The sequence below is a fragment of the Ranitomeya imitator genome, chromosome 10, assembly GCF_032444005.1.
Source record: "Ranitomeya imitator isolate aRanImi1 chromosome 10, aRanImi1.pri, whole genome shotgun sequence".
Classification (NCBI taxonomy): Eukaryota; Metazoa; Chordata; class Amphibia; order Anura; family Dendrobatidae; genus Ranitomeya; species Ranitomeya imitator.
Genome location: NC_091291.1, coordinates 92,546,517 through 92,568,024, shown reverse-complemented (window position 1 = coordinate 92,568,024; position 21,508 = coordinate 92,546,517). Strand labels below are relative to the sequence as shown.

At 37.8% G+C, this 21,508-nt stretch overlaps 15 non-coding genes across 15 annotated transcripts; all 15 read right to left on the bottom strand.

Moving 5' to 3' along the window:
* Window positions 1–4,826: 4,826 nt before the first annotated feature.
* Window positions 4,827–4,899, bottom strand: TRNAF-GAA (transfer RNA phenylalanine (anticodon GAA)). Its single transcript has one exon. It is a non-coding gene; the product is annotated as a tRNA-Phe (tRNA).
* Window positions 4,900–5,798: 899 nt separating this feature from the next.
* Window positions 5,799–5,881, bottom strand: TRNAL-CAG (transfer RNA leucine (anticodon CAG)). The gene has a single exon. It is a non-coding gene; the product is annotated as a tRNA-Leu (tRNA).
* Window positions 5,882–6,560: 679 nt separating this feature from the next.
* Window positions 6,561–6,633, bottom strand: TRNAF-GAA (transfer RNA phenylalanine (anticodon GAA)). The gene has a single exon. It is a non-coding gene; the product is annotated as a tRNA-Phe (tRNA).
* Window positions 6,634–7,532: 899 nt separating this feature from the next.
* Window positions 7,533–7,615, bottom strand: TRNAL-CAG (transfer RNA leucine (anticodon CAG)). Its single transcript has one exon. It is a non-coding gene; the product is annotated as a tRNA-Leu (tRNA).
* Window positions 7,616–8,294: 679 nt separating this feature from the next.
* On the bottom strand, window positions 8,295–8,367 carry TRNAF-GAA (transfer RNA phenylalanine (anticodon GAA)). Its single transcript has one exon. It is a non-coding gene; the product is annotated as a tRNA-Phe (tRNA).
* An 899-nt stretch (window positions 8,368–9,266) lies between these two features.
* TRNAL-CAG (transfer RNA leucine (anticodon CAG)) lies at window positions 9,267–9,349 on the bottom strand. Its single transcript has one exon. It is a non-coding gene; the product is annotated as a tRNA-Leu (tRNA).
* A 676-nt stretch (window positions 9,350–10,025) lies between these two features.
* On the bottom strand, window positions 10,026–10,098 carry TRNAF-GAA (transfer RNA phenylalanine (anticodon GAA)). Its single transcript has one exon. It is a non-coding gene; the product is annotated as a tRNA-Phe (tRNA).
* An 899-nt stretch (window positions 10,099–10,997) lies between these two features.
* Window positions 10,998–11,080, bottom strand: TRNAL-CAG (transfer RNA leucine (anticodon CAG)). Its single transcript has one exon. It is a non-coding gene; the product is annotated as a tRNA-Leu (tRNA).
* Window positions 11,081–11,759: 679 nt separating this feature from the next.
* TRNAF-AAA (transfer RNA phenylalanine (anticodon AAA)) lies at window positions 11,760–11,832 on the bottom strand. The gene has a single exon. It is a non-coding gene; the product is annotated as a tRNA-Phe (tRNA).
* Window positions 11,833–12,731: 899 nt separating this feature from the next.
* TRNAL-CAG (transfer RNA leucine (anticodon CAG)) lies at window positions 12,732–12,814 on the bottom strand. Its single transcript has one exon. It is a non-coding gene; the product is annotated as a tRNA-Leu (tRNA).
* A 676-nt stretch (window positions 12,815–13,490) lies between these two features.
* TRNAF-GAA (transfer RNA phenylalanine (anticodon GAA)) lies at window positions 13,491–13,563 on the bottom strand. Its single transcript has one exon. It is a non-coding gene; the product is annotated as a tRNA-Phe (tRNA).
* A 900-nt stretch (window positions 13,564–14,463) lies between these two features.
* Window positions 14,464–14,546, bottom strand: TRNAL-CAG (transfer RNA leucine (anticodon CAG)). The gene has a single exon. It is a non-coding gene; the product is annotated as a tRNA-Leu (tRNA).
* A 680-nt stretch (window positions 14,547–15,226) lies between these two features.
* TRNAF-AAA (transfer RNA phenylalanine (anticodon AAA)) lies at window positions 15,227–15,299 on the bottom strand. The gene has a single exon. It is a non-coding gene; the product is annotated as a tRNA-Phe (tRNA).
* Window positions 15,300–19,059: 3,760 nt separating this feature from the next.
* On the bottom strand, window positions 19,060–19,132 carry TRNAF-GAA (transfer RNA phenylalanine (anticodon GAA)). Its single transcript has one exon. It is a non-coding gene; the product is annotated as a tRNA-Phe (tRNA).
* A 2,019-nt stretch (window positions 19,133–21,151) lies between these two features.
* TRNAF-GAA (transfer RNA phenylalanine (anticodon GAA)) lies at window positions 21,152–21,224 on the bottom strand. The gene has a single exon. It is a non-coding gene; the product is annotated as a tRNA-Phe (tRNA).
* Window positions 21,225–21,508: the final 284 nt, after the last annotated feature.

Below are 21,508 nucleotides of genomic sequence, written 5' to 3'. Positions count from 1 at the left end.
TCTCCTCTCCTGTGGGCCTTGGGGTCCACCACCTGGTTCCAGCACCGTCAGCTGGTTCCGGGCCGAGCCTTTGGCTTAGGTGCCTCCTCCTGGGTATCCGAGTTCCGCCAACGCCAGGCGGTCCTTGGTAGTGCTTTTAAGCGCGGGCACCTACAGCTTAGTAACCGGGTTCCAGCACCGTCAGCTAGTCCTCGGTCGTGCCATTGGCTCTTGCACACTGGGGCAACGCATCCGGGTTCCAGCACCGCCAGCTGGTTCTCGGCAGTGTTCTTGTCACAGGTACTCCCTCGTGCCAAGCCTGGTTTCAGCACCGTCAGCTGTTTCCGGGTTGTGTCAAGCTCACTGAGACACCTATGCTTGCCTCGTCGTGGTGCGGTCGGGTTAGCCAACTCCAGGGTGCCTCCAGTTTAGGAGCTTCCTATGTGGGCTGCGTGAACTGGTAGTCAAGGCTGGTTCTGTAGTGCCAGTAGGCCCAGCTCCCCCTGTAGGACTGTTGGGGTTCGGTAACTGCGGCTGCCTCGCGGCCTAACTGTTCTCTCCTCTCCTGTGGGCCTTGGGGTCCACCACCTGGTTCCAGCACCGTCAGCTGGTTCCGGGCCAAGCCTTTGGCTTAGGTGCCTCCTCCTGGGTATCCGAGTTCCGCCAACGCCAGGCGGTCCTTGGTAGTGCTTTTAAGCGCGGGCACCTACAGCTTAGTAACCGGGTTCCAGCACCGTCAGCTAGTCCTCGGTCGTGCCATTGGCTCTTGCACACTGGGGCAACGCATCCGGGTTCCAGCACCGCCAGCTGGTTCTCGGCAGTGTTCTTGTCACAGGTACTCCCTCGTGCCAAGCCTGGTTTCAGCACCGTCAGCTGTTTCCGGGTTGTGTCAAGCTCACTGAGACACCTATGCTTGCCTCGTCGTGGTGCGGTCGGGTTAGCCAACTCCAGGGTGCCTCCAGTTTAGGAGCTTCCTATGTGGGCTGCGTGAACTGGTAGTCAAGGCTGGTTCTGTAGTGCCAGTAGGCCCAGCTCCCCCTGTAGGACTGTTGGGGTTCGGTAACTGCGGCTGCCTCGCGGCCTAGCTGTTCTCTCCTCTCCTGTGGGCCTTGGGGTCCACCACCTGGTTCCAGCACCGTCAGCTGGTTCCGGGCCGAGCCTTTGGCTTAGGTGCCTCCTCCTGGGTATCCGAGTTCCGCCAACGCCAGGCGGTCCTTGGTAGTGCTTTTAAGCGCGGGCACCTACAGCTTAGTAACCGGGTTCCAGCACCGTCAGCTGGTCCTCGGTCGTGCCATTGGCTCTTGCACACTGGGGCAACGCATCCGGGTTCCAGCACCGCCAGCTGGTTCTCGGCAGTGTTCTTGTCACAGGTACTCCCTCGTGCCAAGCCTGGTTTCAGCACCGTCAGCTGTTTCCGGGTTGTGTCAACTTCACTGAGACGCCTATGCTTGCCCCGTCGTGGTGCGGTCGAGTTAGCCAACTCCAGGGTGCCTCCAGTTTAGGAGCTTCCTATGTGGGCTGCGTGAACTGGTAGTCAAGGCTGGTTCTGTAGTGCCAGTAGGCCCAGCTCCCCCTGTAGGACTGTTGGGGTTCGGTAACTGCGGCTGCCTCGCGGCCTAGCTGTTCTCTCCTCTCCTGTGGGCCTTCGGGTCCACCACCTGGTTCCAGCACCGTCAGCTGGTTCTCGGCAGTGTCTTTTGCTCTTGTACCTTCTGCTCCCCATCCTGGTTCCAGTACCGTCAGCTGGTTCCGGGCAGAGCCTTTGGCTTAGGTGCCTCCTTCTGGGTATCCAAGTTCCACCAACGTCAGGTGGTCCTTGGTAGTGCTTTCAGGCACGGGTACCTCCTGCTTAGTAACCGGGTTCCAGTAACGTCAGCTGGTCCTCGGTAGTTCCATAGGCTCTTGAACCTTCGGGTAGCCATCCGAGTTCCAGTTCCATCAGCTGGTTCTTGGCATTTTCTCAGCCTTCTTGTACCTTCTGCTACATTTCCAAGTTGAAGACCCTAATGTCGACGACCCGGAAGACCACCCCGATGACGACGACCCGGAAGACCACCCCGATGACGACGACGACGACGGCGGAGACGACGACGGCGGAGACGACGACGGCTGAGACGACGACGGCGGAGATGACGACACTGGAGACGTCGACCCTGGAGACGACAACATGGAAGACCGAGAAGCAGAAGAACAAGAGGCTGCAGAACAAAGAGCAGAAGAACATTAAGCATAAGACTTAATATCAGAGCAAAAGATATTATCTAAATTATATGCAGAAGAAGACTAAGCAGTGTATGGGGGTGAGTCCGTTCCTCCTCGTGGTGCCCCTGGATAAAGCCTGATGCTGCAGGCCAAACTGAACGCGGACAAATGTAACTTTTGTGACTGGCAGAACGGAAGGTGTAATCTTCCAACTTTTATAGATAACAACTACGGGAATGCCTGTCACAAATGAGAATATGATGAAGAAGTAGAATAGGAAGAATAATAACAGTGGAATAAAAAGAATATGTAGAATAGGAAGAATAATAATAGTTGAAGAAAATGAATATGAAGAATGTAATAAAAAAAAAAAATAGGTAGAAGATGAAGAAGAAGATGAATAAGGTGAAGAAGTTGATGTCAAAGATGCTGATGATGATGAAGATGAAAGTGTGGGAAAAGGAAAAAAAAGAAGGGGAAGGTCGTGGAATAGTGAAACATCAATATCTGACAAAATAAAAAAAATTTACATAGTCAATATCTTTTTCAATCCGAACGTCTTTAAAAAAAAAAAAACATGCTATTCTATTTGATTGGACTAATCCTCATTGCCTTTAATGTCTCCGCCACCTCCCCCATACATCCTACATTATTCTTAGTTGTTTTCCTTCATGTAGAATGAACCTACAAGGAAAGAAAGGGTTTATTTTAATTCCGATATTTTGGTCCCATTGACTTGCATTGGGATCGGGTATCGGCGATATCCGATATTTTTTGAATATCGGCCGATCCAAACCGATACCGATACTTTCCGATATCGGAAGGTATCGCTCAACACTATTCATCATGTTCATTCTAACCCTGTGTTTATGAGACAGGTGATGGTTGCACATAAAACACAATGTGCATGCATAATGTTACATCAAGTTTTATTTGATATTAGATGCAAATAATTGGAGCAAAAAAGGAGACAAAAATTTAGAGAAAATATTTTAATGATTGTTAACTTTCAATGTGAAAACGTTTGTCCCAAAATGTGCTGAAACTTAGATGTCAGTATCGCATGCGCATGTCAGACTTTTTAATCTATGATTACCTACTTTTTCAGCTTTTGTTTATTAAGTACTGTTATGGTCTATTGAGGAATGAGGTAAACAAATATGAAATTAGACTTACCTGCAATTCAGTTTATAGAAATCTCCCAGAACAGCCCCATAGGATGTGGAATCTCCGACCTAATAGGGAAAGAGAACACAAAGAGGTGAAATAATCCTCCCCATTCACCGCCCATAGTATTTTTATGGTGCCAAGACAGCTAACATATGCACATAAAACCTATTTCACAATCCTAGAGTTCCGTTTATAGATGACAATTTCAGATTCACCCCAAAAACTCCCAGGTAGTCATAACTTTGGGATCAGGTTTTTTAAGGCCCATTGCTAAGTTTGGTTTGAGCCCCATCTAATCAATAACTGAAGGGAATCTGTATAGTTTCATAAAACGAAAAGGTGATGTCAGAAGTGGGATTTGAACCCACGCCTCCAAGAGAGACTGTGACCTAAACGCAGCGCCTTGGACCGCTCGGCCATCCTGACTTCTGGTGGATTTTGTACCTTAACTCTTTCCAAATTAGTCAGCAGAAATATGACCATCAATTGTCATTGAAAATTATTTTAAAATAATTAATATTACAGTTTTTATTTCTATACATTTGTTTAAACTATTAGTTATCAAGCCTATTTTGAGCTAAAAGGCCAAGCCCCATTTGTTAAAAAATATGACATGTATCACTTTATGCAGTAATAACTCTGGAATGCTTCTACATATCCCCGTAATTCTGAAAGTGTTTTTTGTGACACATTGTACTTTACATTAACTGTAAATTTAGGTCAATAAACTTTTAGTTTTTTTCTGTGAAAATATCTAAAGTTTGCTTAAAATTTTGAAATATTAGTCATTTTTGTTCTTTGACTGCTTATACCCTTAAACCAACTTGTCGCAACACACAAAAACATTAATAAATAGCATTTTTCATGTGTGTACTTTTTGTCAGCATTAATTTTCAATCCTCCTTTTATTTTGTTAGGATGTTAGAAATGTTAGATTTCTCACAAAATGCGGTGATGCATCATATTTCTTCAGAAACTACCATTTGGCCACACAGCAGGGCTTTGAAAATAAGAGCACCATTCGGGTTTTGGAATGCAGATTTTGCAAGAATAGTTTGCGGTAAAATTTTCAGAGTACCAAATGTACCAAAAACAGCAGAAACCCCCCCCAAAGTGACCCCATTTTAGAAATTACTTCTCACAATGAATCCATATACACCACAGCATTTCATAGTCAAACATACATGGCTGAAATCATTCAGCTAGTGTCTGATACATGATGCCTGTATCAGCTATCCGGTTCCCATTAAATCCTCTTACAGCTTAGTGAAATGGAAATAAACAAAATAGAGGAAAAATTAAAAAAAAATAATAATTTGCTCAAAAGGAAAAGCTCCCATTTCTCATCTTTTCAACATTTTATTTTCTGTAGATAGTTAAGATTTTTAGGCCTTTTTTTCATTTTCTTTCAGTCATCAGCCCATGTGCTTTGTTCATTTTCTCCTTAAAATGTAAACAGTGAAGAAAAATTATGTTGCCGAAACCCGGGATCGAACCAGGGACCTTTAGATCTTCAGTCTAACGCTCTCCCAACTGAGCTATTTCGGCCAAACACAAACAATTTTAGGAGTGTTTGACACTCGGCAAATGTCAAGCGAAACCCCTGAAAATGTATATTTTTATTTTTGCTTTGACTAGTTTTTGCAGCATGATTTCTATTTGAAACTCCTGCCATTTTGTTGTACATGTTTAATAACTTTCATTAACTCTTTGTGAATGAGTAGAAAAAAAATGCAATTTTGACAGATTTTTTTACATTTCCAATTTGACTCTATTCATCATGTTCATTCTAACCCTGTGTTTATGAGACAGGTGATGGTTGCACATAAAACACAATGTGCATGCATAATGTTACATCAAGTTTTATTTGATATTAGATGCAAATAATTGGAGCAAAAAAGGAGACAAAAATTTAGAGAAAATATTTTAATGATTGTTAACTTTCAATGTGAAAACGTTTGTCCCAAAATGTGCTGAAACTTAGATGTCAGTATCGCATGCGCATTTCAGACTTTTTAATCTATGATTACCTACTTTTTCAGCTTTTGTTTATTAAGTACTGTTATGGTCTATTGAGGAATGAGGTAAACAAATATGAAATTAGACTTACCTGCAATTCAGTTTATAGAAATCTCCCAGAACAGCCCCATAGGATGTGGAATCTCCGACTTAATAGGGAAAGAGAACACAAAGAGGTGAAATAATCCTCCCCATTCACCGCCCATAGTATTTTTATGGTGCCAAGACAGCTAACATATGTACATAAAACCTATTTCACAATCCTAGAGTTCCGTTTATAGATGACAATTTCAGATTCACCCCAAAAACTCCCAGGTAGTCATAACTTTGGGATCAGGTTTTTTAAGGCCCATTGCTAAGTTTGGTTTGAGCCCCATCTAATCAATAACTGAAGGGAATCTGTATAGTTTCATGAAACGAAAAGGTGATGTCAGAAGTGGGATTTGAACCCACGCCTCCAAGACAGACTGCGACCTGAACGCAGCGCCTTAGACCGCTCGGCCATCCTGACTTCTTGTGGATTTTGTACCTTAACCAACTTGTCGCAACACACAAAAACATTAATAAATAGCATTTTTCATGTGTGTACTTTTTGTCAGCATTAATTTTCAAACCTCCTTTTATTTTGTTAGGATGTTAGAAATGTTAGATTTCTCACAAAAAATGCGGTGATGCATCATATTTCTTCAGAAACTACCATTTGGCCACACAGCAGGGCTTTGAAAATAAGAGCACCATTCGGGTTCTGGAATGCAGATTTTGCAAGAATAGTTTGCGGTAAAATTTTCAGAGTACCAAACATACCAAAAACAGCAGAAACCCCCCCCAAAGTGACCCCATTTTAGAAATTACTTCTCACAATGAATCCATATACACCACAGCATTTCATAGTCAAACATACATGGCTGAAATCATTCAGCTAGTGTCTGTTACATGATGCCTGTATCAGCTATCCGGTTCCCATTAAATCCTCTTACAGCTTAGTGAAATGGAAATAAACAAAATAGAGGAAAAATTAAAAAGAATAATAATTTGCTCAAAAGGAAAAGCTCCCATTTCTCATCTTTTCAACATTTTATTTTCTGTAGATAGTTAAGATTTTTAGGCCTTTTTCCATTTTCTTTCAGTCATCAGCCCATGTGCTTTGTTCATTTTCTCCTTAAAATGTAAACAGTGAAGAAAAATTATGTTGCCGAAACCCGGGATCGAACCAGGGACCTTTAGATCTTCAGTCTAACGCTCTCCCAACTGAGCTATTTCGGCCAAACACAAACAACTTTAAGAGTGTTTGACACTCGGCAAATGTCAAGCGAAACCCCTGAAAATGTATATTTTTATTTTTGCTTTGACTAGTTTTTGCAGCATGATTTCTATTTGAAACTCCTGCCATTTTGTTGTACATGTTTAATAACTTTCATTAACTCTTTGTGAATGAGTAGAAAAAAAATGCAATTTTGACAGATTTTTTTACATTTCCAATTTGACTCTATTCATCATGTTCATTCTAACCCTGTGTTTATGAGACAGGTGATGGTTGCACATAAAACACAATGTGCATGCATAATGTTACATCAAGTTTTATTTGATATTAGATGCAAATAATTGGAGCAAAAAAGGAGACAAAAATTTAGAGAAAATATTTTAATGATTGTTAACTTTCAATGTGAAAACGTTTGTCCCAAAATGTGCTGAAACTTAGATGTCAGTATCGCATGCGCATTTCAGACTTTTTAATCTATGATTACCTACTTTTTCAGCTTTTGTTTATTAAGTACTGTTATGGTCTATTGAGGAATGAGGTAAACAAATATGAAATTAGACTTACCTGCAATTCAGTTTATAGAAATCTCCCAGAACAGCCCCATAGGATGTGGAATCTCCGACCTAATAGGGAAAGAGAACACAAAGAGGTGAAATAATCCTCCCCATTCACCGCCCATAGTATTTTTATGGTGCCAAGACAGCTAACATATGCACATAAAACCTATTTCACAATCCTAGAGTTCCGTTTATAGATGACAATTTCAGATTCACCCCAAAAACTCCCAGGTAGTCATAACTTTGGGATCAGGTTTTTTAAGGCCCATTGCTAAGTTTGGTTTGAGCCCCATCTAATCAATAACTGAAGGGAATCTGTATAGTTTCATGAAACGAAAAGGTGATGTCAGAAGTGGGATTTGAACCCACGCCTCCAAGAGAGACTGCGACCTGAACGCAGCGCCTTAGACCGCTCGGCCATCCTGACTTCTTGTGGATTTTGTACCTTAACCAACTTGTCGCAACACACAAAAACATTAATAAATAGCATTTTTCATGTGTGTACTTTTTGTCAGCATTAATTTTCAAACCTCCTTTTATTTTGTTAGGATGTTAGAAATGTTAGATTTCTCACAAAAAATGCGGTGATGCATCATATTTCTTCAGAAACTACCATTTGGCCACACAGCAGGGCTTTGAAAATAAGAGCACCATTCGGGTTCTGGAATGCAGATTTTGCAAGAATAGTTTGCGGTAAAATTTTCAGAGTACCAAACATACCAAAAACAGCAGAAACCCCCCCCAAAGTGACCCCATTTTAGAAATTACTTCTCACAATGAATCCATATACACCACAGCATTTCATAGTCAAACATACATGGCTGAAATCATTCAGCTAGTGTCTGTTACATGATGCCTGTATCAGCTATCCGGTTCCCATTAAATCCTCTTACAGCTTAGTGAAATGGAAATAAACAAAATAGAGGAAAAATTAAAAAGAATAATAATTTGCTCAAAAGGAAAAGCTCCCATTTCTCATCTTTTCAACATTTTATTTTCTGTAGATAGTTAAGATTTTTAGGCCTTTTTTCATTTTCTTTCAGTCATCAGCCCATGTGCTTTGTTCATTTTCTCCTTAAAATGTAAACAGTGAAGAAAAATTATGTTGCCGAAACCCGGGATCGAACCAGGGACCTTTAGATCTTCAGTCTAACGCTCTCCCAACTGAGCTATTTCGGCCAAACACAAACAACTTTAAGAGTGTTTGACACTCGGCAAATGTCAAGCGAAACCCCTGAAAATGTATATTTTTATTTTTGCTTTGACTAGTTTTTGCAGCATGATTTCTATTTGAAACTCCTGCCATTTTGTTGTACATGTTTAATAACTTTCATTAACTCTTTGTGAATGAGTAGAAAAAAAATGCAATTTTGACAGATTTTTTTACATTTCCAATTTGACTCTATTCATCATGTTCATTCTAACCCTGTGTTTATGAGACAGGTGATGGTTGCACATAAAACACAATGTGCATGCATAATGTTACATCAAGTTTTATTTGATATTAGATGCAAATAATTGGAGCAAAAAAGGAGACAAAAATTTAGAGAAAATATTTTAATGATTGTTAACTTTCAATGTGAAAACGTTTGTCCCAAAATGTGCTGAAACTTAGATGTCAGTATCGCATGCGCATTTCAGACTTTTTAATCTATGATTACCTACTTTTTCAGCTTTTGTTTATTAAGTACTGTTATGGTCTATTGAGGAATGAGGTAAACAAATATGAAATTAGACTTACCTGCAATTCAGTTTATAGAAATCTCCCAGAACAGCCCCATAGGATGTGGAATCTCCGACCTAATAGGGAAAGAGAACACAAAGAGGTGAAATAATCCTCCCCATTCACCGCCCATAGTATTTTTATGGTGCCAAGACAGCTAACATATGCACATAAAACCTATTTCACAATCCTAGAGTTCCGTTTATAGATGACAATTTCAGATTCACCCCAAAAACTCCCAGGTAGTCATAACTTTGGGATCAGGTTTTTTAAGGCCCATTGCTAAGTTTGGTTTGAGCCCCATCTAATCAATAACTGAAGGGAATCTGTATAGTTTCATGAAACGAAAAGGTGATGTCAGAAGTGGGATTTGAACCCACGCCTCCAAGAGAGACTGCGACCTGAACGCAGCGCCTTAGACCGCTCGGCCATCCTGACTTCTTGTGGATTTTGTACCTTAACCAACTTGTCGCAACACACAAAAACATTAATAAATAGCATTTTTCATGTGTGTACTTTTTGTCAGCATTAATTTTCAAACCTCCTTTTATTTTGTTAGGATGTTAGAAATGTTAGATTTCTCACAAAATGCGGTGATGCATCATATTTCTTCAGAAACTACCATTTGGCCACACAGCAGGGCTTTGAAAATAAGAGCACCATTCGGGTTTTGGAATGCAGATTTTGCAAGAATAGTTTGCGGTAAAATTTTCAGAGTACCAAACATACCAAAAACAGCAGAAACCCCCCCAAAGTGACCCCATTTTAGAAATTACTTCTCACAATGAATCCATATACACCACAGCATTTCATAGTCAAACATACATGGCTGAAATCATTCAGCTAGTGTCTGATACATGATGCCTGTATCAGCTATCCGGTTCCCATTAAATCCTCTTACAGCTTAGTGAAATGGAAATAAACAAAATAGAGGAAAAATTAAAAAAAATAATAATTTGCTCAAAAGGAAAAGCTCCCATTTCTCATCTTGTCAACATTTTATTTTCTGTAGATAGTTAAGATTTTTAGGCCTTTTTTCATTTTCTTTCAGTCATCAGCCCATGTGCTTTGTTCAATTTCTCCTTGAAATGTAAACAGTGAAGAAAAATTATGTTGCCGAAACCCGGGATCGAACCAGGGACCTTTAGATCTTCAGTCTAACGCTCTCCCAACTGAGCTATTTCGGCCAAACACAAACAACTTTAGGAGTGTTTGACACTCGGCAAATGTCAAGCGAAACCCCTGAAAATGTATATTTTTATTTTTCTTTGACTAGTTTTTGCAGCATGATTTCTATTTGAAACTCCTGCCATTTTGTTGTACATGTTTAATAACTTTCATTAACTCTTTGTGAATGAGTAGAAAAAAAAATGCAATTTTGACAGATTTTTTTACATTTCCAATTTGACTCTATTCATCATGTTCATTCTAACCCTGTGTTTATGAGACAGGTGATGGTTGCACATAAAACACAATGTGCATGCATAATGTTACATCAAGTTTTATTTGATATTAGATGCAAATAATTGGAGCAAAAAAGGAGACAAAAATTTAGAGAAAATATTTTAATGATTGTTAACTTTCAATGTGAAAACGTTTGTCCCAAAATGTGCTGAAACTTAGATGTCAGTATCGCATGCGCATTTCAGACTTTTTAATCTATGATTACCTACTTTTTCAGCTTTTGTTTATTAAGTACTGTTATGGTCTATTGAGGAATGAGGTAAACAAATATGAAATTAGACTTACCTGCAATTCAGTTTATAGAAATCTCCCAGAACAGCCCCATAGGATGTGGAATCTCCGACCTAATTTGGAAAGAGAACACAAAGAGGTGAAATAATCCTCCCCATTCACCGCCCATAGTATTTTTATGGTGCCAAGACAGCTAACATATGTACATAAAACCTATTTCACAATCCTAGAGTTCCGTTTATAGATGACAATTTCAGATTCACCCCAAAAACTCCCAGGTAGTCATAACTTTGGGATCAGGTTTTTTAAGGCCCATTGCTAAGTTTGGTTTGAGCCCCATCTAATAAATAACTGAAGGGAATCTGTATAGTTTCATGAAACGAAAAGGTGATGTCAGAAGTGGGATTTGAACCCACACCTCCAAGAGAGACTGCGACCTGAACGCAGCGCCTTAGACCGCTCGGCCATCCTGACTTCTTGTGGATTTTGTACCTTAACCAACTTGTCGCAACACACAAAAACATTAATAAATAGCATTTTTCATGTGTGTACTTTTTGTCAGCATTAATTTTCAAACCTCCTTTTATTTTGTTAGGATGTTAGAAATGTTAGATTTCTCACAAAATGCGGTGATGCATCATATTTCTTCAGAAACTACCATTTGGCCACACAGCAGGGCTTTGAAAATAAGAGCACCATTCGGGTTTTGGAATGCAGATTTTGCAAGAATAGTTTGCGGTAAAATTTTCAGAGTACCAAACATACCAAAAACAGCAGAAACCCCCCCCCCAAAGTGACCCCATTTTAGAAATTACTTCTCACAATGAATCCATATACACCACAGCATTTCATAGTCAAACATACATGGCTGAAATCATTCAGCTAGTGTCTGATACATGATGCCTGTATCAGCTATCCGGTTCCCATTAAATCCTCTTACAGCTTAGTGAAATGGAAATAAACAAAATAGAGGAAAAATTAAAAAAAATAATAATTTGCTCAAAAGGAAAAGCTCCCATTTCTCATCTTTTCAACATTTTATTTTCTGTAGATAGTTAAGATTTTTAGGCCTTTTTTCATTTTCTTTAAGTCATCAGCCCATGTGCTTTGTTCTTTTTCTCCTTAAAATGTAAACAGTGAAGAAAAATTTTGTTGCCGAAACCCGGGATCGAACCAGGGACCTTTAGATCTTTAGTCTAACGCTCTCCCAACTGAGCTATTTCGGCCAAACACAAACAACTTTAAGAGTGTTTGACACTCGGCAAATGTCAAGCGAAACCCCTGAAAATGTATATTTTTATTTTTGCTTTGACTAGTTTTTGCAGCATGATTTCTATTTGAAACTCCTGCCATTTTGTTGTACATGTTTAATAACTTTCATTAACTCTTTGTGAATGAGTAGAAAAAAAATGCAATTTTGACAGATTTTTTTACATTTCCAATTTGACTCTATTCATCATGTTCATTCTAACCCTGTGTTTATGAGACAGGTGATGGTTGCACATAAAACACAATGTGCATGCATAATGTTACATCAAGTTTTATTTGATATTAGATGCAAATAATTGGAGCAAAAAAGGAGACAAAAATTTAGAGAAAATATTTTAATGATTGTTAACTTTCAATGTGAAAACGTTTGTCCCAAAATGTGCTGAAACTTAGATGTCAGTATCGCATGCGCATTTCAGACTTTTTAATCTATGATTACCTACTTTTTCAGCTTTTGTTTATTAAGTACTGTTATGGTCTATTGAGGAATGAGGTAAACAAATATGAAATTAGACTTACCTGCAATTCAGTTTATAGAAATCTCCCAGAACAGCCCCATAGGATGTGGAATCTCCGACCTAATAGGGAAAGAGAACACAAAGAGGTGAAATAATCCTCCCCATTCACCGCCCATAGTATTTTTATGGTGCCAAGACAGCTAACATATGCACATAAAACCTATTTCACAATCCTAGAGTTCCGTTTATAGATGACAATTTCAGATTCACCCCAAAAACTCCCAGGTAGTCATAACTTTGGGATCAGGTTTTTTAAGGCCCATTGCTAAGTTTGGTTTGAGCCCCATCTAATCAATAACTGAAGGGAATCTGTATAGTTTCATGAAACGAAAAGGTGATGTCAGAAGTGGGATTTGAACCCACGCCTCCAAGAGAGACTGCGACCTGAACGCAGCGCCTTAGACCGCTCGGCCATCCTGACTTCTTGCGGATTTTGTACCTTAACCAACTTGTCGCAACACACAAAAACATTAATAAATAGCATTTTTCATGTGTGTACTTTTTGTCAGCATTAATTTTCAAACCTCCTTTTATTTTGTTAGGATGTTAGAAATGTTAGATTTCTCACAAAATGCGGTGATGCATCATATTTCTTCAGAAACTACCATTTGGCCACACAGCAGGGCTTTGAAAATAAGAGCACCATTCGGGTTTTGGAATGCAGATTTTGCAAGAATAGTTTGCGGTAAAATTTTCAGAGTACCAAACATACCAAAAACAGCAGAAACCCCCCCAAAGTGACCCCATTTTAGAAATTACTTCTCACAATGAATCCATATACACCACAGCATTTCATAGTGAAACATACATGGCTGAAATCATTCAGCTAGTGTCTGATACATGATGCCTGTATCAGCTATCCGGTTCCCATTAAATCCTCTTACAGCTTAGTGAAATGGAAATAAACAAAATAGAGGAAAAATTAAAAAAAATAATAATTTGCTCAAAAGGAAAAGCTCCCATTTCTCATCTTGTCAACATTTTATTTTCTGTAGATAGTTAAGATTTTTAGGCCTTTTTTCATTTTCTTTCAGTCATCAGCCCATGTGCTTTGTTCAATTTCTCCTTGAAATGTAAACAGTGAAGAAAAATTATGTTGCCGAAACCCGGGATCGAACCAGGGACCTTTAGATCTTCAGTCTAACGCTCTCCCAACTGAGCTATTTCGGCCAAACACAAACAACTTTAGGAGTGTTTGACACTCGGCAAATGTCAAGCGAAACCCCTGAAAATGTATATTTTTATTTTTGCTTTGACTAGTTTTTGCAGCATGATTTCTATTTGAAACTCCTGCCATTTTGTTGTACATGTTTAATAACTTTCATTAACTCTTTGTGAATGAGTAGAAAAAAAAATGCAATTTTGACAGATTTTTTTACATTTCCAATTTGACTCTATTCATCATGTTCATTCTAACCCTGTGTTTATGAGACAGGTGATGGTTGCACATAAAACACAATGTGCATGCATAATGTTACATCAAGTTTTATTTGATATTAGATGCAAATAATTGGAGCAAAAAAGGAGACAAAAATTTAGAGAAAATATTTTAATGATTGTTAACTTTCAATGTGAAAACGTTTGTCCCAAAATGTGCTGAAACTTAGATGTCAGTATCGCATGCGCATTTCAGACTTTTTAATCTATGATTACCTACTTTTTCAGCTTTTGTTTATTAAGTACTGTTATGGTCTATTGAGGAATGAGGTAAACAAATATGAAATTAGACTTACCTGCAATTCAGTTTATAGAAATCTCCCAGAACAGCCCCATAGGATGTGGAATCTCCGACCTAATTTGGAAAGAGAACACAAAGAGGTGAAATAATCCTCCCCATTCACCGCCCATAGTATTTTTATGGTGCCAAGACAGCTAACATATGTACATAAAACCTATTTCACAATCCTAGAGTTCCGTTTATAGATGACAATTTCAGATTCACCCCAAAAACTCCCAGGTAGTCATAACTTTGGGATCAGGTTTTTTAAGGCCCATTGCTAAGTTTGGTTTGAGCCCCATCTAATAAATAACTGAAGGGAATCTGTATAGTTTCATGAAACGAAAAGGTGATGTCAGAAGTGGGATTTGAACCCACGCCTCCAAGAGAGACTGCGACCTGAACGCAGCGCCTTAGACCGCTCGGCCATCCTGACTTCTTGTGGATTTTGTACCTTAACCAACTTGTCGCAACACACAAAAACATTAATAAATAGCATTTTTCATGTGTGTACTTTTTGTCAGCATTAATTTTCAAACCTCCTTTTATTTTGTTAGGATGTTAGAAATGTTAGATTTCTCACAAAATGCGGTGATGCATCATATTTCTTCAGAAACTACCATTTGGCCACACAGCAGGGCTTTGAAAATAAGAGCACCATTCGGGTTTTGGAATGCAGATTTTGCAAGAATAGTTTGCGGTAAAATTTTCAGAGTACCAAACATACCAAAAACAGCAGAAACCCCCCCCCCCAAAGTGACCCCATTTTAGAAATTACTTCTCACAATGAATCCATATACACCACAGCATTTCATAGTCAAACATACATGGCTGAAATCATTCAGCTAGTGTCTGATACATGATGCCTGTATCAGCTATCCGGTTCCCATTAAATCCTCTTACAGCTTAGTGAAATGGAAATAAACAAAATAGAGGAAAAATTAAAAAAAATAATAATTTGCTCAAAAGGAAAAGCTCCCATTTCTCATCTTTTCAACATTTTATTTTCTGTAGATAGTTAAGATTTTTAGGCCTTTTTTCATTTTCTTTAAGTCATCAGCCCATGTGCTTTGTTCTTTTTCTCCTTAAAATGTAAACAGTGAAGAAAAATTATGTTGCCGAAACCCGGGATCGAACCAGGGACCTTTAGATCTTTAGTCTAACGCTCTCCCAACTGAGCTATTTCGGCCAAACACAAACAACTTTAAGAGTGTTTGACACTCGGCAAATGTCAAGCGAAACCCCTGAAAATGTATATTTTTATTTTTGCTTTGACTAGTTTTTGCAGCATGATTTCTATTTGAAACTCCTGCCATTTTGTTGTACATGTTTAATAACTTTCATTAACTCTTTGTGAATGAGTAGAAAAAAAATGCAATTTTGACAGATTTTTTTACATTTCCAATTTGACTCTATTCATCATGTTCATTCTAACCCTGTGTTTATGAGACAGGTGATGGTTGCACATAAAACACAATGTGCATGCATAATGTTACATCAAGTTTTATTTGATATTAGATGCAAATAATTGGAGCAAAAAAGGAGACAAAAATTTAGAGAAAATATTTTAATGATTGTTAACTTTCAATGTGAAAACGTTTGTCCCAAAATGTGCTGAAACTTAGATGTCAGTATCGCATGCGCATTTCAGACTTTTTAATCTATGATTACCTACTTTTTCAGCTTTTGTTTATTAAGTACTGTTATGGTCTATTGAGGAATGAGGTAAACAAATATGAAATTAGACTTACCTGCAATTCAGTTTATAGAAATCTCCCAGAACAGCCCCATAGGATGTGGAATCTCCGACCTAATAGGGAAAGAGAACACAAAGAGGTGAAATAATCCTCCCCATTCACCGCCCATAGTATTTTTATGGTGCCAAGACAGCTAACATATGCACATAAAACCTATTTCACAATCCTAGAGTTCCGTTTATAGATGACAATTTCAGATTCACCCCAAAAACTCCCAGGTAGTCATAACTTTGGGATCAGGTTTTTTAAGGCCCATTGCTAAGTTTGGTTTGAGCCCCATCTAATCAATAACTGAAGGGAATCTGTATAGTTTCATGAAACGAAAAGGTGATGTCAGAAGTGGGATTTGAACCCACGCCTCCAAGAGAGACTGCGACCTGAATGCAGCGCCTTAGACCGCTCGGCGATCCTGACTTCTTGTGGATTTTGTACCTTAACCAACTTGTCGCAACACACAAAAACATTAATAAATAGCATTTTTCATGTGTGGACTTTTTGTCAGCATTAATTTTCAAACCTCCTTTTATTTTGTTAGGATGTTAGAAATGTTAGATTTCTCACAAAATGCGGTGATGCATCATATTTCTTCAGAAACTACCATTTGGCCACACAGCAGGGCTTTGAAAATAAGAGCACCATTCGGGTTTTGGAATGCAGATTTTGCAAGAATAGTTTGCGGTAAAATTTTCAGAGTACCAAACATACCAAAAACAGCAGAAACCCCCCCCAAAGTGACCCCATTTTAGAAATTACTTCTCACAATGAATCCATATACACCACAGCATTTCATAGTCAAACATACATGGCTGAAATCATTCAGCTAGTGTCTGATACATGATGCCTGTATCAGCTATCCGGTTCCCATTAAATCCTCTTACAGCTTAGTGAAATGGAAATAAACAAAATAGAGGAAAAATTAAAAAAAATAATAATTTGCTCAAAAGGAAAAGCTCCCATTTCTCATCTTTTCAACATTTTATTTTCTGTAGATAGTTAAGATTTTTAGGCCTTTTTTCATTTTCTTTAAGTCATCAGCCCATGTGCTTTGTTCATTTTCTCCTTAAAATGTAAACTGTGAAGAAAAATTATGTTGCCGAAACCCGGGATCTAACTAGGGACCTTTAGATCTTCAGTCTAACGCTCTCCCAACAGAGCTATTTCGGCCAAACGCAACCAACTTTAGGAGTATTTGACACTCGGAAAATGTCAAGCGAAACCCCTGAAAATGTATATTTTTATTTTTGCTTTGACTAGTTTTTGCAGCATGATTTCTATTTGAAACTCCTGCCATTTTGTTGTACATGTTTAATAACTTTCATTAACTCTTTGTGAATGAGTAGAAAAAAAATGCAATTTTGACAGATTTTTTTACATTTCCAATTTGACTCTATTCATCACGTTCATTCTAACCCTGTGTTTATGAGACAGGTGATGGTTGCACATAAAACACAATGTGCATGCATAATGTTACGTCAAGTTTTATTTGATATTAGATGCAAATAATTGGAGCAAAAAAGAAGACAAAAATTTAGAGAAAATATTTTAATGATTGTTAACTTTCAATGTGAAAACGTTTGTCCCAAAATGTGCTGAAACTTAGATGTCAGTATCGCATGCGCATTTCAGACTTTTTAATCTATGATTACCTACTTTTTCAGCTTTTGTTTATTAAGTACTGTTATGGTCTATTGAGGAATGAGGTAAGCAAATATGAAATTAGACTTACCTGCAATTCAGTTTATAGAAATCTCCCAGAACAGCCCCATAGGATGTGGAATCTCCGACCTAATAGGGAAAGAGAACACAAAGAGGTGAAATAATCCTCCCCATTCACCGCCCATAGTATTTTTATGGTGCCAAGACAGCTAACATATGCACATAAAACATATTTCACAATCCTAGAGTTCTGTTTATAGATGACAATTTCAGATTCACCCCAAAAACTCCTAGGTAGTCATAACTTTGGGATCAGGTTTTTTAAGGCCCATTGCTAAGTTTGGTTTGAGCCCCATCTAATCAATAACTGAAGGGAATCTGTATAGTTTCATGAAACGAAAAGGTGATGTCAGAAGTGGAATTTGAACCCACGCCTCCAAGAGAGACTGTGACCTGAACGCAGCGCCTTAGACCGCTCGGCCATCCTGACTTCTTGTGGATTTTGTTCCTTAACTCTTTCCAAATTAGTCAGCAGAAATATGACCATCAATTGTCATTGAAAATTATTTTAACATAATTAATATTACAGTTTTTATTTCTATACATTTGTTTAAACTATTAGTTATCAAGCCTATTTTGAGCTAAAAGGCCAAGCCCCATTTGTTAAAAAATATGACATGTATCACTTTATGCAGTAATAACTCTGGAATGCTTCTACATATCCCCGTAATTCTGAAAGTGTTTTTTGTGACACATTGTACTTTACATTAACTGTAAATTTAGGTCAATAAACTTTTAGTTTTTTTCTGTGAAAATATCTAAAGTTTGCATAAAATTTTGAAATATTAGTCATTTTTATTCTTTGACTGCTTATACCCTTAAACCAACTTGTCTCAACGCAGAAAAACATTAATAAATAGCATTTTTCATGTGTGTACTTTTTGTCAGCATTAATTTTCAAACCTCCTTTTATTTTGTTAGGATGTTAGAAATTTTAGATTTCTCACAAAATGTGGTGATGCATCATATTTCTTCAGAAACTACCATTTGGCCACACAGCAGGGCTTTGAAAATAAGAGCACTCTTCGGGTTTTGGAATGCAGATTTTGCAAGAATAGTTTGCGGTAAAATTTTCAGAGTACCAAACGTACCAAAACAGCAGAAACCCCCCCAAAGTGACCCCATTTTAGAAATTACTTCTCACAATGAATTCATATACACCACAGCATTTCATAGTCAAACATACATGGCTGAAATCATTCAGCTAGTGTCTGATACATGATGCCTGTATCAGCTATCCGGTTCCCATTAAATCCTCTTACAGCTTAGTGAAATGGAAATTAACAAAATAGAGGAAAAATTAAAAAAAAAAAATAATTTGCTCAAAAGGAAAAGCTCCCATTTCTCATCTTTTCAACATTTTATTTTCTGTAGATAGTTAAGATTTTTAGGCCTTTTTTCATTTTCTTTAAGTCATCAGCCCATGTGCTTTGTTCATTTTCTCCTTAAAATGTAAACAGTGAAGAAAAATTATGTTGCCAAAACCCGGGATCGAACCAGGGACCTTTAGATTTTCAGTCTAACGCTCTCCCTACTGAGTTATTTCGGCCAAACGCAAACAACTTTAGGAGTGTTTGACACTCGGCAAATGTCAAGCGAAACCCCTGAAAATGTATATTTTTATTTTTGCTTTGACTAGTTTTTGCAGCATGATTTCTATTTGAAACTCCTGCCATTTTGTTGTACATGTTTAATAACTTTCATTAACTCTTTGTGAATGAGTAGAAAAAAAATGCAATTTTGACAGATTTTTTTACATTTCCAATTTGACTCTATTCACCACGTTCATTCTAACCCTGTGTTTATGAGACAGGTGATGGTTGCACATAAAACACAATGTGCATGCATAATGTTACATCAAGTTTTATTTGATATTAGATGCAAATAATTGGAGCAAAAAAGGAGACAAAAATTTAGAGAAAATATTTTAATGATTGTTAACTTTCAATGTGAAAACGTTTGTCCCAAAATGTGCTGAAACTTAGATGTCAGTATCGCATGCGCATTTCAGACTTTTTAATCTATGATTACCTACTTTTTCAGCTTTTGTTTATTAAGTACTGTTATGGTCTATTGAGGACTGAGGTAAACAAATATGAAATTAGACTTACCTGCAATTCAGATTATAGAAATCTCCCAGAACAGCCCCATAGGATGTGGAATCTCCGACCTAATAGGGAAAGAGAACACAAAGAGGTGAAATAATCCTCCCCATTCACCGCCAATAGTATTTTTACGGTGCCAAGACAGCTAACATATGCACATAAAACCTATTTCACAATCCTAGAGTTCCGTTTATAGATGACAATTTCAGATTCACCCCAAAAACTCCCAGGTAGTCATAACTTTGGGATCAGGTTTTTTAAGGCCCATTGCTAAGTTTGGTTTGAGCCCCATCTAATCAATAACTGAAGGGAATCTGTATAGTTTCATGAAACGAAAAGGTGATGTCAGAAGCCACACCTCCAAGAGAGACTGCGACCTGAACGCAGCGCCTTAGACCGATCGGCCATCCTGACTTCTTGTGGATTTTGTACCTTAACTCTTTCCAAATTAGTCAGCAGAAATATGACCATCAATTGTCATTGAAAATTATTTTAAAATAATTAATATTACAGTTTTTATTTCTATACATTTGTTTAAACTATTAGTTATCAAGCCTATTTTGAGCTAAAAGGCCAAGCCCCATTTGTTAAAAAATATGACATGTATCACTTTATGCAGTAATAACTCTGGAATGCTTCTACATATCCCCGTAATTCTGAAAGTGTTTTTTGTGACACATTGTACTTTACATTAACTGTAAATTTAGGTCAATAAACTTTTAGTTTTTTTCTGTGAAAATATCTAAAGTTTGCTTAAAATTTTGAAATATTAGTCATTTTTATTCTTTGACTGCTTATACCCTTAAACCAACTTGTCGCAACACACAAAAACAATAATAAATAGCATTTTTCATGTGTGTACTTTTTCTCAGCATTAATTTTTAAACCTCCTTTTATTTTGTTAGGATGTTAGAAATGTTAGATTTCTCACAAAATGCGGTGATGCATCATATTTCTTCAGAAACTACCATTTGGCCACACAGCAGGGCTTTGAAAATAAGAGCACTATTCGGGTTTTGGAATGCAGATTTTGCAAGAATAGTTTGCGGTAAAATTTTCAGAGTACCAAACGTACCAAAACAGCAGAAACCCCCCCCCCAAAGTGACCCCATTTTAGAAATTACTTCTCACAATGAATTCATATACACCACAGCATTTCATAGTCAAACATACATGGCTGAAATCATTCAGCTAGTGTCTGATACATGATGCCAGTATCAGCTATCCGGTTCCCATTAAATCCTCTTACAGCTTAGTGAAATGGAAATAAACAAAATAGAGGAAAAATTAAAAAAAAATAATAATTTGCTCAAAAGGAAAAGCTCCCATTTCTCATCTTTTCAACATTTTATTTTCTGTAGATAGTTAAGATTTTTAGGCCTTTTTTCATTTTCTTTAAGTCATCAGCCCATGTGCTTTGTTCATTTTCTCCTTAAAATGTAAACAGTGAAGAAAAATGATGTTGCCGAAACCCGGGATCGAACCAGGGACCTTTAGATCTTCAGTCTAACGCTCTCCCAACTGAGCTATTTCGGCCAAACACAAACAACTTTAGGAGTGTTTGACACTCGGCAAATGTCAAGTGAAACCCCTGAAAATGTATATTTTTATTTTTGCTTTGACTAGTTTTTGCAGCATGATTTCTATTTGAAACTCCTGCCATTTTGTTGTACATGTTTAATAACTTTCATTAACTCTTTGTGAATGAGTAGAAAAAAAATGCAATTTTGACAGATTTTTTTACATTTCCAATTTGACTCTATTCATCACGTTCATTCTAACCCTGTGTTTATGAGACAGGTGATAGTTGCACATAAAAC